Source organism: Somniosus microcephalus, chromosome 1 (assembly GCF_052327205.1).
Source record: "Somniosus microcephalus isolate GS21.2 chromosome 1, FLI_Smic_1.0, whole genome shotgun sequence".
NCBI classification, from domain to species: Eukaryota; Metazoa; Chordata; class Chondrichthyes; order Squaliformes; family Somniosidae; genus Somniosus; species Somniosus microcephalus.
In genome coordinates, this window is record NC_140987.1 from 6707815 (window position 1) to 6722670 (window position 14856).

Consider the following 14856-nt stretch of genomic DNA (forward strand, 5'->3'; position numbering starts at 1 on the left):
TGGGGATCACCTCGCCACTGGGCAAATCCAGGAGGAGACACCGCAGCGACCTTCGGGAGAAACCGGACAGGGTCCGGAGGAACCTGCCTACTCATCCTACGTGGAAGAGATGGCCCCAACCCAGCACTATCCTGACCGAATTTCACTTGCGGGAGTCCTCACTATTGAGCAGTCATGGTGGGGAAGCACAGGCGCCTTGTCAGATAGGGACGCGTTCCCCGGGAGTGGGTGGTGATGGCCCGGGAAAGATTGTAAAGGGGAGGGGGAGACCCAAGAGTCACGTGGGTGCGTTCGGGGAAGGGAGGAACTCACCCGGGGCCCACGGGCAAAGTTGGAGTGTAAGTGTGGCTGGGAAGGATGAGTGGGTGGCCGGATCTAGGATCCAAGTTTGAGTGTGGGGCCAGTGAGAGCCGCCACACAGGCACCCATCATTTTCTCCAGCCAGTCGAGGGCAGACGGGAGGGGGAGGGACTGGGTGTCGCGATCCCAAACTCCCCGGTCTCGGTCTGTGAAACATGAGGGGTACCCCGCCTCCACAAAGGGACAAGGGAACGGCTCGGGGCTGGCGGACCAGACTGTTCTGTAAAATCCATTCTGTATGTTTTAAAAGTTCAGACCATTAAAGGGGGGGCGGGGGGTGGAAGGAACATTTACTGCCTGGGTGGGAGGAGCAATACCCACTCGAATTTCGCGACCCATCATTGGCACGTGATGGTCGGGGTTTATTTCAGCATTTTGTTTCAAATGTTTAATGGAGTATTTTGTTTTACAGTTCCAACTGGTGCAGAGGCGCAGGACCCTCTCCGTGCTTGGAATCATTTTGATTACATTGTATAACCAAGATTGCAACATTTTGCAATATGTTATAATGTAACAAGTGGTGCAGGGGTATGAGGCCCCTTATTGTAACATTTTGTAATTGATGTATCTGTAGATGCCTACCGTACCACGGTTTTTCTCGGATTTGAGGGGAATAGACTGGTCGGGGAATCAGTGATAGGTAGCTATAGGTAAATACAGGGATGGTTGTTTGTTGGGGGTCAGACAATTTTGCTCACTTCTTCAAGAGGATACTACAAGCAAGTTGGAAGTATCCAAGGGCGGAATGTAGGGGTTCGCAAAATCCCCTCAGCCCCCGAAGATCGGGAAATATTAATCCACATCGTGGACGAAGACTTGTGTGATTTAAATTGTCTCTGGGTTGGACAATGTTTTAAAACATACCCAGAACCGCAGAAAAAGGCTGCGTTAAAAGCTCGTGGGCTGGGCAGCGCTTGGACACTGGAATCAGGGAACTTTGTGAAAATCGCACACTTTAAGATTGTACATTTTATTAAAGGATGTACTCTTGAGTTTCGAACGGTTTAAATTGCCCAGGGATAAAAATGGCTGTCAGAAAGCATGGCCAAGGACAAAGGACTTGGAAGCAGCTCGTGTATGTCTGTGAAAAGGGGAGGATCAAAGATGGCAGTGAAATCTGTCAATCAAAGGGGAGTTCCCTCCCTGCAGAGACAATCGATTTGTTTACAGAAACTGCTACAAGGATGTTTGCACAAGGGATTAAACCACTTGACTGTGGTTTCAGTGACCACAAGATAATGGGTTTCTGTTTACATAGCAATACAACTCCATTCAAAACCCATCAGGGTGAATGGAGATGGTTCGAAGGCTCAGCACAGACATTTGAAAAGAGACACTCAAACTGAGAAAAGGAACAGTTTAAAATTGAATGGGTTTGAATCACCCATTACTGGACAATTACTGGAGCCCTTTTGTTTTGGCCCAGAAACTTCTGGATCTGGGCGGGAACATTTCGGCCCCAAAATTGGGGTATAAGAGATAGCTTCTCAGGGGCATCTCTCTCTCTCTGGCTTGCCTCCATGTGCCCTCTACAGCGTGGAGTCTGTCTGAAGAAGTAAAACACCAGCAGTTTACTTTTAAAACACTGGTGTGTTTCTTTACTTCAGGGCAGTGAAGATCTCGTGGGACACGGAGCTGGCATTGCAGTGGTGAGCATATATTTTTCTGGCCTTCCACAAGGCGACTTAGGATAGGCTTAGGGGTGGGAGTAAAGTGGGGATTTCGTTAGAATTGTATTTTAGTCAATTTCCCTCGTTGTGTCCGTTTTTCCTCCCCTATTTAAGCAATTTTACCGTGATTACTTTGATCGTGAGGTGTAGTTTCTTCGTTTTAATAAAATTTGACTTTCTTGCATCCAGACCATTTGTCCATTTTAATATATCATTAATTATAAGTTCCTCCAGTCAGAACTGGAAGGGGTGTTTTAGCGATTCGAAACCGCTGATTGGAATTGGTCACAGTGCAGTGGCCAAAGGTTGCCTGACCAGGTAAATTACCGTAAACCAGGTAAAGGAAGGTAAATTGCCATAAACCAGGTAAAGGATGCCCCCCTACACCTTGTGCACCAGTCGCTGAAGGTAAGCATGCAGGTGCAGCAGACAGTTAAGAAGGCAAATGGTATGTTGGCCTTCGTAGCGAGAGGATTTGAGTACAGAAACAAGGATGTCTTGCTGCAGTTGTACAGGGCCTTAGTGGGACCACATCTTGAGTACTGTGTGCAGTTTTGGTCGCCTTATCTGAGGAAGGATGTTCTTGCCATGGAGGGAGTGCAGCGAAGATTCACCAGACTGATACCTGAGGTGGCAGGAATGACGTATGAGGAGAGATTGGGTCGATTGGGCTTATACTCGCTGGAGTTTAGAAGAATGAGAGGGGATCTCATTGAAACTTATAAAATTCTAACAGGACTAGACAGACTAGATGCAGGAAGGATGTTCCCGATGGTCGGGGAGTCCAGAACCAGGGGTCACAGTCTAAGGATAAGGGGTAAGCCATTTAGGACTGAGACGAGGAGGAATTTCTTCACCCAGAGAGTGGTGAACCTGTGGAATTCTCTACCACAGAAGGCAGTTGAGGCCAATTCATTAAATATATTCAAGGCGGAGTTATTAGATATAGTTCTTAAGGCTAAAGGGATCAAGGGATATGGGGAGAAAGCAGGGACAGGGTACTGAATTTGGTTGATCAGCCATGATCTCATTAAATGGCGGAACAGGCTCGAGGGGCCGAATGGCCTACTCCTACTCCTATCTTCTATGTTTCTATGTACCGCACATGCGTGGTTTCTCTTAATTATAAGCCGGTGAGCCGGCTGTGTGGGAGCTGCAGCGCGCTGCGTGGCCATGCGACCGCACAGCTTAAAGGTAACATTGTTGCACGGTAGGTTCGGGCTGCGCTCATTTAAATCAGCAGCCAGCACCAAAATAACGCTGCTACCTGCGCTCTTTTTGGCACCGCCCGTTTTCGGGCTTTAGCGAACTTTAAGGCCTCAGTGTCTTACATTTCCTTTTGACACCTTTAGTGAAATAAATTGTGGCATAGATTTTCCACCTTTCTGTCATTGGAGCAAATCTCTGGCTTAAAATTTCCGAGTCCCGCACCATCAACATCCGGGAGGGTTATCATTAGCCAGCAACTCAAATAGACCAGACACATAAATACCATGAAAATAGAGCAGGTCAGAGGCTGGGTATTCTGCGGCAAGTGGCTCACCTCCTGACTCCTCTACACCACTAAAAGGCACAAGTCAGAAGAGTGATACAACACACTCCACTTGTCTGGAGGGTGCGGCTGCTACACCACTGAAAAAGTTTAACGCTATCCAGGACAAACAAGTACGCTTGATTGGCACCCCATCCGCTAGCGTAAACAACCACTCCTTTACCCCCGACGTACCGTGGCTGCAGTGTGTACGATCTACAGGATGCACTGCAGTAAGTCTTCATTGATAACACCTCCTAAATGCAACACCACCTAGAAGGACAAGGGCAGCTGTGCTTGGAAACACCATCACCTCCAAGTTTACCTCCAAGTCACACACCATCCTGACTCAGACATATATCACCATTCCTTCATCGTCGCTGGGTCAAAATCCTCAAACTCCCTACCGAATAGCATCGTGGGAGCACCATCATCTCATGGACTGCAGTGGTTTAAGAAAAAGGCCCATCATAACCTACTCAAGGGAAATTAGGAATGGACAACAAATGCCGGACTTGCCAGTGATGCCCACATCCCTAGAATGAATAAGAAAAAGGCTGAGCAAATGGCCTGGACCACCAAAGACATTTAAAAAAAACATTGTTGGCTAATTGGCCCCAATTTTCAAGGGGTCCAAGGGGACCAGGGCCGGGTTCAGGGAGGGGCCTGGGTATCAAGCTACTTCCCACAGGTTCACAAGTGCCATACTTACAAGCTTACATGAGCATACAGGCACTGGAGATACGCCCAAAATGACGATTGAGCCCGCCCGTCCCATAGTAATGAGAATTCCTCCCATTGACCAACCCTCCTTGCCCCCACCCACAAACTCCAACAGGTCACTTGTCAGCCCCTGCTTTTTTTAAATCCTTCAGAGGACATAAGGGTTTAGGAAAGGAAAAGGCCATTATTACAACATTTCATCCCTTTTTGATTGACTTCACCCCTCGCACTAGCTACCTGTCTTCTCACCAAACGATACATTTGTGGTAAACCACTGTATTGTATATTGCCACCTCTGGGTGGCGCTGTGTATGGAGGCATGCCTCAGCTGACTCCACCCACCACTGTGTGGGTTTCGTTCAGACTTGTTCAGTCACTCACGAAGAAGCATGGTCTCTTCTTAGCTAATAAAAGCCTTATTCATCTCTTCTTTCGACTCATCATCTCTTCTTCGACTCATCACCTTTTATGAAGTAATTGATAAGCGTATCAATTTTATTAGCTAAAAGTTAAATGGCGACACCTGAGGAGCAACAACAGCAACGGATACAGCAGACATTGCTGAGAGCCCTCAGACCACCACGCCTGGACCTCGACCCTCAAGATGTGGGTGCATCAGCCAAGTTTGAACACTGGCTGAGCTGCTTTGAATCCTTCCTCGCAATCTCACAGGTTACAGAGGAGGATCACAAACTGAAAATTTTGACCGCCCAGGTGAGCCATCAAGTATATATGCTAATCCGGGACTCTAATACGTACGTGGCGGCCCTCGAGCTACTAAAAGGGCAATATACGCGCCCAGTGAACACAATTTACGCCCGACACCTCTTGGGATCCCGCAGGCAGCAACCGAGAGAATCGGTAGGGGCATTTGCACGGGCGCTACTGGCACTCTGCAGAGACTGCGATTGTAAAGCGGTAACGGCTGTGGAGCACGCGCAGGGACTCGCCTGTGATGCCTTCGTCAGGGGCCTCCAGTCAGACCACACCCGGCAGAGACTGCTAGAAAGCAAGGAACCCGACCTGAAGACGGCCATTGCCCTTGCGCTCTCGTTAGAGGAGGCCCACCGAAACCTCGAGGCATACCCCCGTAACGGCGCCGAGACATGGCAATCGAAACCGTGGGACACGGGACCGCCGCCCCCGGCACCAACCGCTGCAGCGACCCAACCGAGACAGCAGCCTCCGGTAAGAACTGCTTCGATGCCCAGTAACCAGGCCCAAAAATGCTATTTCTGTGGCCAGTTAAAACATCCCAGAGCGCACTGCCCAGCTAAGACAGCTACCTGCTCGGGCTGCGGGAAGAAAGGCCATTACGCTAACGCCTGCAAGGGGAAGCCAGCCAGCAGCGCAGCGTGCGGGCCGTGGGAGCAGCCATCTTATCCGCCATTTTGTGTACCCCCGGCCGCATGGCATCCGCCGCCATCGTATCCAACGCACTCAACCGCCATTTCGTCACCGGAACCGACCACCGTCTCGGCGGATGACTATAGTGACTCACTAAGCCACATACTGGCCTCCGTGACGCGTATCAACATTTTCCTCTTCAGTGCTCTCATCCCAGAGCTTTGCACATATTGTAAATTTGGGGACACACTGCCCACTAATTTCTGTACTACCAACGCTGCCTCCGCAAGATCTTGCAAATCCATTGGCAGGATAGGCGCACCAATGTCAGTGTTCTTGCTCAGGCCAACATCCCCAGCATCGAAGCTCTGACCCCGCTCAATCAGCTCCGATGGGCGGGTCACATTGTCTGCATGCCCGATACGAGACTCCCAAAACAATCGTTCTACTCAGAGCTCCGGCACGGCAAGAGAGCCCCAGGTGGGCAGAGGAAACGCTTCGAGGACACCCTCAAAGCCTCCTTGAAAAAGTGCAACATCCCCACCGACACCTGGGAATCCCTGGCCCAAGACCGCACAAAGTGGAGGAGAAGCATCCGGGAAGGCGCCGAACACCTCGAGTCTCTTCGCCGGGAGCAAGCGGAAGCCAAGCGCAGGCAGCGGAAGGAGCGCACGTCAACCCAAGCACCCAACCCACCTGCCCCTTCAACCACCGTCTGCCCCACCTGTGACAGAGACTGTAGGTCCCGCATTGGACTCATCAGTCACCTGAGAACTCGTTTTTAATGTGGAAGCAAGTCATCCTCGGTTCCGAGGGACTGCCTAAGAAGAAGAAGAAGATTGGTTTTAATGGGCAGAAAATCATGGGCAGCACATGCCTGGTTTTCCAATAAGCGCTGTCAGAGCATGAATACTACAAATTTCTACTGTATGCATCGAACCCTTCTCTCTCCAGGAACTGACCTAGTTTCCTCTTGAACCCATTTATAATGTCTGCTCTAAGGTTCTTCCCTGGTAATTTATCCCACAACTTGTTTACCCTTTGTATGAAAAAGCTCCACCAAAATGTCCTTCTTGCTCTTGACTTCTATCCCTTGATATTTGATAGCTTTGCCGTAGTGAATACTTTGCCTTGAGCAACTTTGCCAATCACTATAATCTTGGAAACTGCAGTTACAACATCTGAAAGTATCCTCATTTGCAAAAAAAAAGCACAACGTTCTTAATATTTCCTAATAACTTGAATTCCTGATGGCACTGTGGCTGCTTCAGAGCAATAAACTCAGCAAATTTTTTGTTCAAAGTTATTGGCAGTGAATATCCTGATATCAGCTATTTCTGTATTTTGAGAGTGTACGTTCCTCAGACAGACAGGCAAACAAAGGATGGACTCATAGTTGATTAAACTATTGCTAGCAACTTTCTTGCAGAGAGCTGCCTGCCAAATTTCAACCCAAGATTTCTGGAACTCACAACAGTATTGCTATATTGATTTATGTATGCTTTGGCATCATTTCTTTTTGTGTCATGCAAATCGGTTATGGATCAGTGATTTAGCGAAATGGAATCTGAAAAAAGCAATCACACTTCTGAGACATAGTTTATGACTTGAATTGTGAATCATTGCAGGCACCAAGAGTGGCTCGGTAGCACCACTATTGACCGAGCTGGCCGAGTCCTGGAGGACATCGCTGCCAGTCTGGGCCTGTGACAGGTGGTGAGAGAACCAACACGAGGGAAAAACCTACTTGACCTCGTCCTCACCAATCTACCTGTCGCAGATGCATCTGTCCATGACAGCATTGGTAGCAGTGACCACCGCACAGTCACTGTGGAGACAAAGTCCCATCTTCACACTGAGGACACCGTCCATCGTGTTGTGTGGCTCTACCACTGTGCTAAATGGGATAGATTCAGTACAGATCTAGCAGCTCAAAACTGGGTATCCATGAGGCACTGTGGGCCATCAGCAACATCAGAATTGTATTCCACCACAATCTGTAACCTCATGGCCCAGCATATCCCTCACTCTACCATTACCATCAAGCCAGGGGACCAACCCTGGTTCAATAAGGAGTGTAGAAGAGCGTGCCAGGAGCAGCACCAGGCGTACCTAAAAATGAGGTGCCAACCTGGAGAAGCTGCAACACAGGATTACATGCATGCTAAAAAGTGGAAGCAGCATGCTATAGACAGGGCAAAGCGATCCCACAATAAACGGATCAGATCAAAGCTCTGCAGTCCTGCCACATCCAGTCGTGAATGGTGGTGGACCATTAAACAACTAACGGGAAGAGGAGGCTCCATGAATATCTCCATCCTCAATGATGGTGGAGCTCAGCACGTGAGTGCAAAAGACAAGGCTGAATTGTTTGAAACCATCTACAGCCAGAAGTGCCAAGTGGATGATCCATATCGACCTCCTCATGAGGTCCCCACCGTTACAGAAGCCAGTCTTCAGCCAAGTCGATTCACTCCATGTGATATCAAGAAACGGCTGAACGCACTGGATACAGCAAAGGCTCTGGGCCCCGACAACATCCCAGCTGTCGTGCTGAAGACTTGTGCTCCAGAACTGGCCGCGCCTCTAGCCAAGCTGTTCCAGTACAGCTACAACACTGGCATCTATCTGGCAATGTGGAAAACTGCCCAGGTATGTCCCGTCCACAAAAAGCAGGACAAATCCAATTCGGCCAACTACTGCCCCATCAGCCTACTCTCAATCATCAGCAAAGTGATGGAAGGTGTCATCGACAGTGCTATCAAGTGACACTTACTCACCAATAACCTGCTCACTGATACCCAGTTTGGGTTCCGCCAGGATTACTCGGCTCCCGACCTCATTACAGCCTTGGTCCAAACATGGACAAAGGAGCTGAATTCCAGAGGTGAGCTGAGAGTGACTGCCCTTGACATCAAGGCAGCATTTGACCGAGTGTGGCATCAAGGAGCCCGAGTAAAATTGAAGTCAGTAGGAATCGGGGGGAAAACTATCCACTGGCTGGAGTCATACCTAGCACAAAGGAAGATGGATGTGGTAGTTGAAGGTCAATCATCACAGCCCCAGGACATCGCTGCAGGAGTTCCTCAGGTCAGTGTCCTAGGCCCAACCATCTTCAGCTGCTTCATCAATGAACTTCTCTCCAACATAAGGTCAGAAATGGGGATGTTGGCTATTGACTGCACAGTGTTCAGTGCCATTCACAACTCCAAAGATAATGAAGCAGTCCATGCCCTCATGCAGCAAGACCTGGATGACGTTCAGGCTTGGGATGATAAGTGGCAAATAACATTCCGCACCACAGAAGTGCCAGGTAATGACTATCTCCAACAAGCGAGTGTCTAACCACTGCCCCTTGACATTTTACGACATTACAATCGCCGAATCCCCTATCAACAAAATCCTGGGGGCCACCATTGACCAGAAACTTAACTGGACCAGCCACATAAATACTGGCAACAAGAGCAGGTCAGAGGCTAGGTATTCTACGGCGAGTGTCTCACCTCCTGACTCGCCAAAGCCTTTCCACCATCTACAAGGCACAAGTAAGGAGTGTGATGGAATACTCTCCACTTGCCTGGATGAGTGCTGCTCCAACAACACTCAAGAAGCTCGACACCATCCAGGACAAAGCAGCCCAATTGATTGGCACCCCATCCACCATCTTAAACATTCACTCCCTCCACCACCGGCGTACCGTGGCTGCAGTGTGTACCATCTACAAGATGCACTGCAGCAACTCGCCAATGCTTCTTCGGCAGCACCTCCCAAACCCACGACCTCTTCCACCCAGAAGGACAAGGGCAGCAGGCGCATGGGAACACCACCATCTCCAAGTTCCCCTCCAAGTCACACACCATCCTGACTTAGAAGTATATCACCGATCTTTCATCGTCGCTGGGTCAAAATCCTGGAACTCCCTCCCTAACAGCACTGTGGGAGCACCTTCACCACATGGATGCAGCGATTCAAGAAGGCGACTCACCACCACCTTCTCGAGGGCAATTAGGGATGGGCAATAAATGCCAGCCTTGCCAGCGACGCCCAAATCACATAAACGAATTAAAATAAAACTATACTTTTACTTTACTCTCTCCATGCATCCAACCTCCCAGAGGCAACAGGGCAGGTGGGAACTCAACATAAATGATATCAAGGCAGCATTCGACCCAGTGTGGCATTGAGGGGCCCTAGTAAAACTGAAGATAATAGGGATTGGGAGGAAACTCTCCAGTGGGTGGAGTCATATCTAGCACAAAGAATGATGGAAGTGGTTGTTCGAGGCCAAACATCTCAGCCGCGGGACATCGCTGCAGGAGTTCCTCAGGCAGCATATTAAGCCCAATTATCTTCAACTGCTTCATCAATCACCTTTCCTCCATCATAATCAGAAGTGGGGCTGTTCACTGATTTACACAGTATTCAGAACTATTCGCAATTCCTCAGATAATGAAGTAGTCGATGGACAACAACCAGGTAACACCCACGCAACACAAGTGCCAGGCAATGACAATCTCCAACAAGAGAGAGCCTAACCACATCCCCTTGACATTACCATCGTCGAATCCCCCAGCATCAACATCCTGGGGGTCACCATTGACCACAAATTTAACCGGTCCAACTAGAACAGGTCAGAGGCTGGGTATTCTGCAACAAGTGGCTCACCAACACCTTCAAGGCACAATTCAGGAGCATGATAGAATCTTTTCCACTTGTCAGCTGTGGCTCAGTCGGTAGCATCCTCGCCTCTGAGTCAGAAGGTTGTGAGTTCACGGTCCCACTCCAGGGACTTGAGCACAAAAATCCCGTTTGACACTCCCAGTGCAGTACTGAGGGAGTGCTGTACCGTTGGAGGTGCTGTTTTTCGGATGAGATGTTAAACCAAGGCTGTGGGTCTGGAATCACATATAGGCCAGACTAGGTCAAGACATTAGCAAACCAGATGGGTTTTTAATGACAATCCAATAGTTTCATGGTCATCATTACTGACACTAGCTTTTTTTTTTTAAATGCCAGATTTATTTAATTAATTGAATTTAAATTTCCCAGCTGCTGTGGTGGGATTTGAACTCATGTCGTTGGACCATTAGTCCAGGCCTTGGGCCTACTAGTCCAGTGACATTACCACTGTGCTACTGTTCCTGTAGTGCAGCTGCTTAAAGAGCAACTGAATACTGCTTATTTTTTTCTGGCAATATGGTGTCTGCATTTATTATTTGTATAAAGGAAAGTATAGAAATTTCAGACAATAAACGTGCTAACTGTAAGTCTCATTTCCTATGTTAATTGAACGAATGATTCACACAATGGGGTAGATTTTTGATGACAGCTTCCATCGGGCAGGTGGTGCAGAGGGTCCACCAGCTGCATAATAGAAGTGGTCGGAGGCAGTAAGTTCTGCGCCTAAATTTTCATCACACTACCATCCCGTTGCCACCTGACACCACAAATTCTTGCAACGTACCCTAACTGCATGGTGCTTGGTCAGTTACTGACACACAGGACGGGCTGTAGATAGGCACATGTTTGTCACGCTATGTACTCTGAAAACTTGTTCAAGACTTCTTCTCTGCTCGAAGGACAAGATGGAAAATGATAAAAGAATAGAGACCTAAAATGCGGTAGGGTCCTCAAATTACAAGCACTTATCTCCCTTTGAGAAAGCCATGCTGGACTTCCTTGCCTTTAAGAGCATTGAAGGAGTAGGTGAAGGTGAATCTGGTGGCCTCCACGAATTTCAGGGCTAGTACCATCCTGCTCTTTTTATTCTTGTCCCCCAACTCACTCACTGACACACAGTCATAAATGTAGAAAGCCATAGAACTTACAACACGGAAACAGGCCATTCAGTCCAACCAATCCGTGTTGGCATTTACTCTCCATGCAAATAAAAGACCTAATCATATTGACCTGCCCTGTTCTCATATCCTTTACCCTTTTCCTTGAGCACAGTGGAAATTGAGTTCACTGGCAGGTGCACTAATCACTCTCTGAACTGCTCTGCCCCGGATAGTTTTTTAAATTCGTTCCTGGGATGTGGGCATCACTGACAAGGCCGGCATTTATTGCCCATCCCTAGTTGCCCTTGAGAAGGTGGTGGTGAGCTGCCTTCTTGAACCGCTGCAGTCCGTGTGGTGAAGGTGCTCCCACAGTGCTGTTAGGGAGGGAGTTCCAGGATTTTGACCCAGCGACGATGAAGGATCTGCGATATACTTCTAAGTCAGGATGGTGTGTGACTTAGAGGGGAACTTGGAGGTGGTGGTGTTCCCATGCGCCTGCTGCCCTTGTCCTTCTAGGTGGTAGAGGTCACGGGTTTGGGAGGTGCTGCCGAAGAAGTCTTGGCGAGTTGCTGCAGTGCATCTTGCAGATGGTACACACTGCAGCCACGGTGCGCTGGTGGTGGAGGGAGTGAATGTTTAAGGTGGTGGAAAGGGTGCCAATCAAGCTGACTGCTTTGTCTTGGATGGTGTTGAGATTCTTGAGTGTTGTTGGAGCAGCACTCATCCAGGCAAGTGGAGAGTATTCCATCACACTCCTGACTTGTGCTTTGTAAATAGTGGAAAGGCTTTGGGGAGTCATGAGGTGAGACACTCGCCGCAGAATACCCAGCCTCTGACCTGCTCTTGTTGCCACAGTATTTATGTGGCTGGTCCAGTTAAGCTTCTGGTTAATGGTGATCCCCAAGATGTTGATGGTGAGGGATTCGGCGGTGGTAATGCCGTTGAATGTCAAGGGGCGGTGGTTAGACTCTCGCCTGGTGGAGATAGTCAGTGCCTGGCACTTGCGTGGCGCGAATGTTACCTGCCACTTATCAGCCCAAGCCTGAATGTCGTCCAGGTCTTGCTGCATGCGGGCATGGACTGCTTCATTATCTGAGAAGTTGTGAATGGCGCTGAACACTGTGCAGTCATCAGTGAACATCCCCACTTCTGACCTTATGATGGAGGGAAGGTCATTGATGAAACAACTGAAGATGGTTGGGCCAAGGACACTGCTCTGAGGAACTCCTGCAGCGATGTCCTGGGGCTGAGATGATTGACCTCCAACAACCACAACCATCTTTCTTTGTGCTAGGTATGACTCCAGCCAGTGGAGAGTTTTCCCCCCGATTCCCACTGACTTCAATTTTACTAGGGCTCCTTGATGCCACACTTGATCAAATGCTGCCTTGATGTCAAGGGCAATCACTCACCTCATTTCTGGAATTCAGCTCTTTTGTCCATGTTTGGACCAAGGCTAAAGTGAGGTCTGTAGCCGATTGGACCTAGCGGAACCCAAACTGAGCGTCGGTGAGCAGGTTATTGGTGAGTAAGTGCCGCTTGATAGCACCGTCGACAACACCTTGCTGGTGATTGAGAGTAGACTGATGGGGCGGTAATTGGTTGGAATGGATTTGTCCTGCTTTTTGTGGACAGGACATACCTGGGCAGTTTTCCACATTGTCGGGTAGATGCCAGGGTTGTAGCTGTACTGGAACAGCTTGGCTGGAGGCACAGCTAGTTCTGGAGCACAAGTCTTCAGCACGATAGCCGGGATGTTGTCGGGGCCCATAGCCTTTGCAGTATCCAGTGCGCTCAACCGTTTCTTGATATCACGTGGAGTGAATCGACTTGGCTGAAGACTGGCTTCTGTGATGGTGGGGACCTCAGAAGGAGCCAGATATGGATCATCCACTCGGCACTTCTGGCTGCAAACGCTTCAACCTTGTCTTTTACACTCGCGTGTTGGGCTCCACCATCATTGAGGATGAAGATATTCATGGAGCCTCCTCCTCCTGTTAGTTGTTTAATTGTCCAACATTCACGACTGGATGTGGCAGGACTGCAGAGCTTTGATCTGATCCATTGGTTGTGGGATCGCTTAGCTCTGTCTATAACATGCTGCTTCCACTTTTTAGCATGCATGTAATCCTGTGTTGCAGCTTCTTTTTAGGTACGCCTGGTGCTGCTCCTGGCATGCTCTTCTACACTCCTTATTGAACCAGTGTTGGTCCCCTGGCTTGATGGTAATGGTAGCGTGATGGATATGCCGGGCCATGAGGTTCCAGATTGTGGTGGAATACAATTCTGCTGCTCATGGATGCCCAGTTTTGAATCTATCCCATTTAGCACGATGGTAGTGCCACACAACATGATGGAGGGTGTCCTCAGTGTGAAGACAGGATTTCGGCTCCACAAGGACTGTGCGGTGGTCACAATGCTGTCATGGATCTGCGACAGGTCGATTGGTGAGGACGAGGTCAGTAGGTTTTCCATCGTGTTGGTTCTCTCACCACCTGCCACAGTCATGCTTGACCTGAAGACATGAGGTCCAGGGTCAATGTTGAGGACTCCTTCCTAACTGTATACCACTGTGCCGCCACCCCTGGTGGGTCTGTCGTGCCAGTGGGACAGGACATACCCAGGGATGGTGATGGAGGAGTTTGCGACATTGGCGGAAAGGTATGATTCTGTGAGTATGACGATGTCAGGCTGTTGCTTGACTAGTCTGTGGGACAGCTCTCCCAATTTAGGCACAACTCCCCAGATGTTAGTGAGGAGGGCTTTGCAGGGTCAACTGGGCTGGGTGTGCCGTCGTCGATGCCAAGTGGTCCGTCTGATTTTATTCTTATTATTATTGTTATTGTTATTGGTTTTTGTAGCAGTTTCTTATAACTGAGTGGCTTGCTAGGCCAATGTCAACCACATTGCTGTGGGTCTGGAGTCAGATACAGGCCAGACCAGGTGAGGACAGATTTCCTTCATTAGTGAACCAGATGGGTTTTTATGCCAATCTGATAGTTTCATGGTTAGCCATACTAGCATTTCATTCCAGATTTATTTAATTAACTGAATTTAAAATTCCCAGCTGCTATGGTGGGATTTGAACTCACGTCTCCGGATCATTCGTCCAGGCTTCTGGATTACTAGTCCAGTAACATAACCACTACGCTACCGTTCCCTTGCTGGTGAGCTCCATGAGTGTTGTTGCAGCTGCAGCCAGCTGGTTAAGTGGTTGGTATTCCATCACACACCTTGTAGACTGTGCAGAGGTTTTGATTAGGAGGCGAGCCACTCTTCGCAGAGTACCCAGCCTCTGTCCAGCTCTTGTAGGCATGAAGTTGATATGGCTGATCCAGTCAAGGCTCTCGTCAAAGAGATCATTTCCCAGGTGATAATGAAAGTAGGGGGAGATGCCAAGGTTTTCCCTTGATATAAAATAACTGAAAAAAATGACTGTAACATA

General features: G+C 48.9%; 1 protein-coding gene across 1 annotated transcript in view; it reads right to left on the reverse strand.

Moving 5' to 3' along the window:
- The window catches only part of LOC147123908 (coiled-coil domain-containing protein 152-like), a 352349-nt gene that overhangs the window by 113232 nt on the left and 224261 nt on the right, over positions 1 to 14856 (reverse strand). The window lies entirely within an intron of this gene.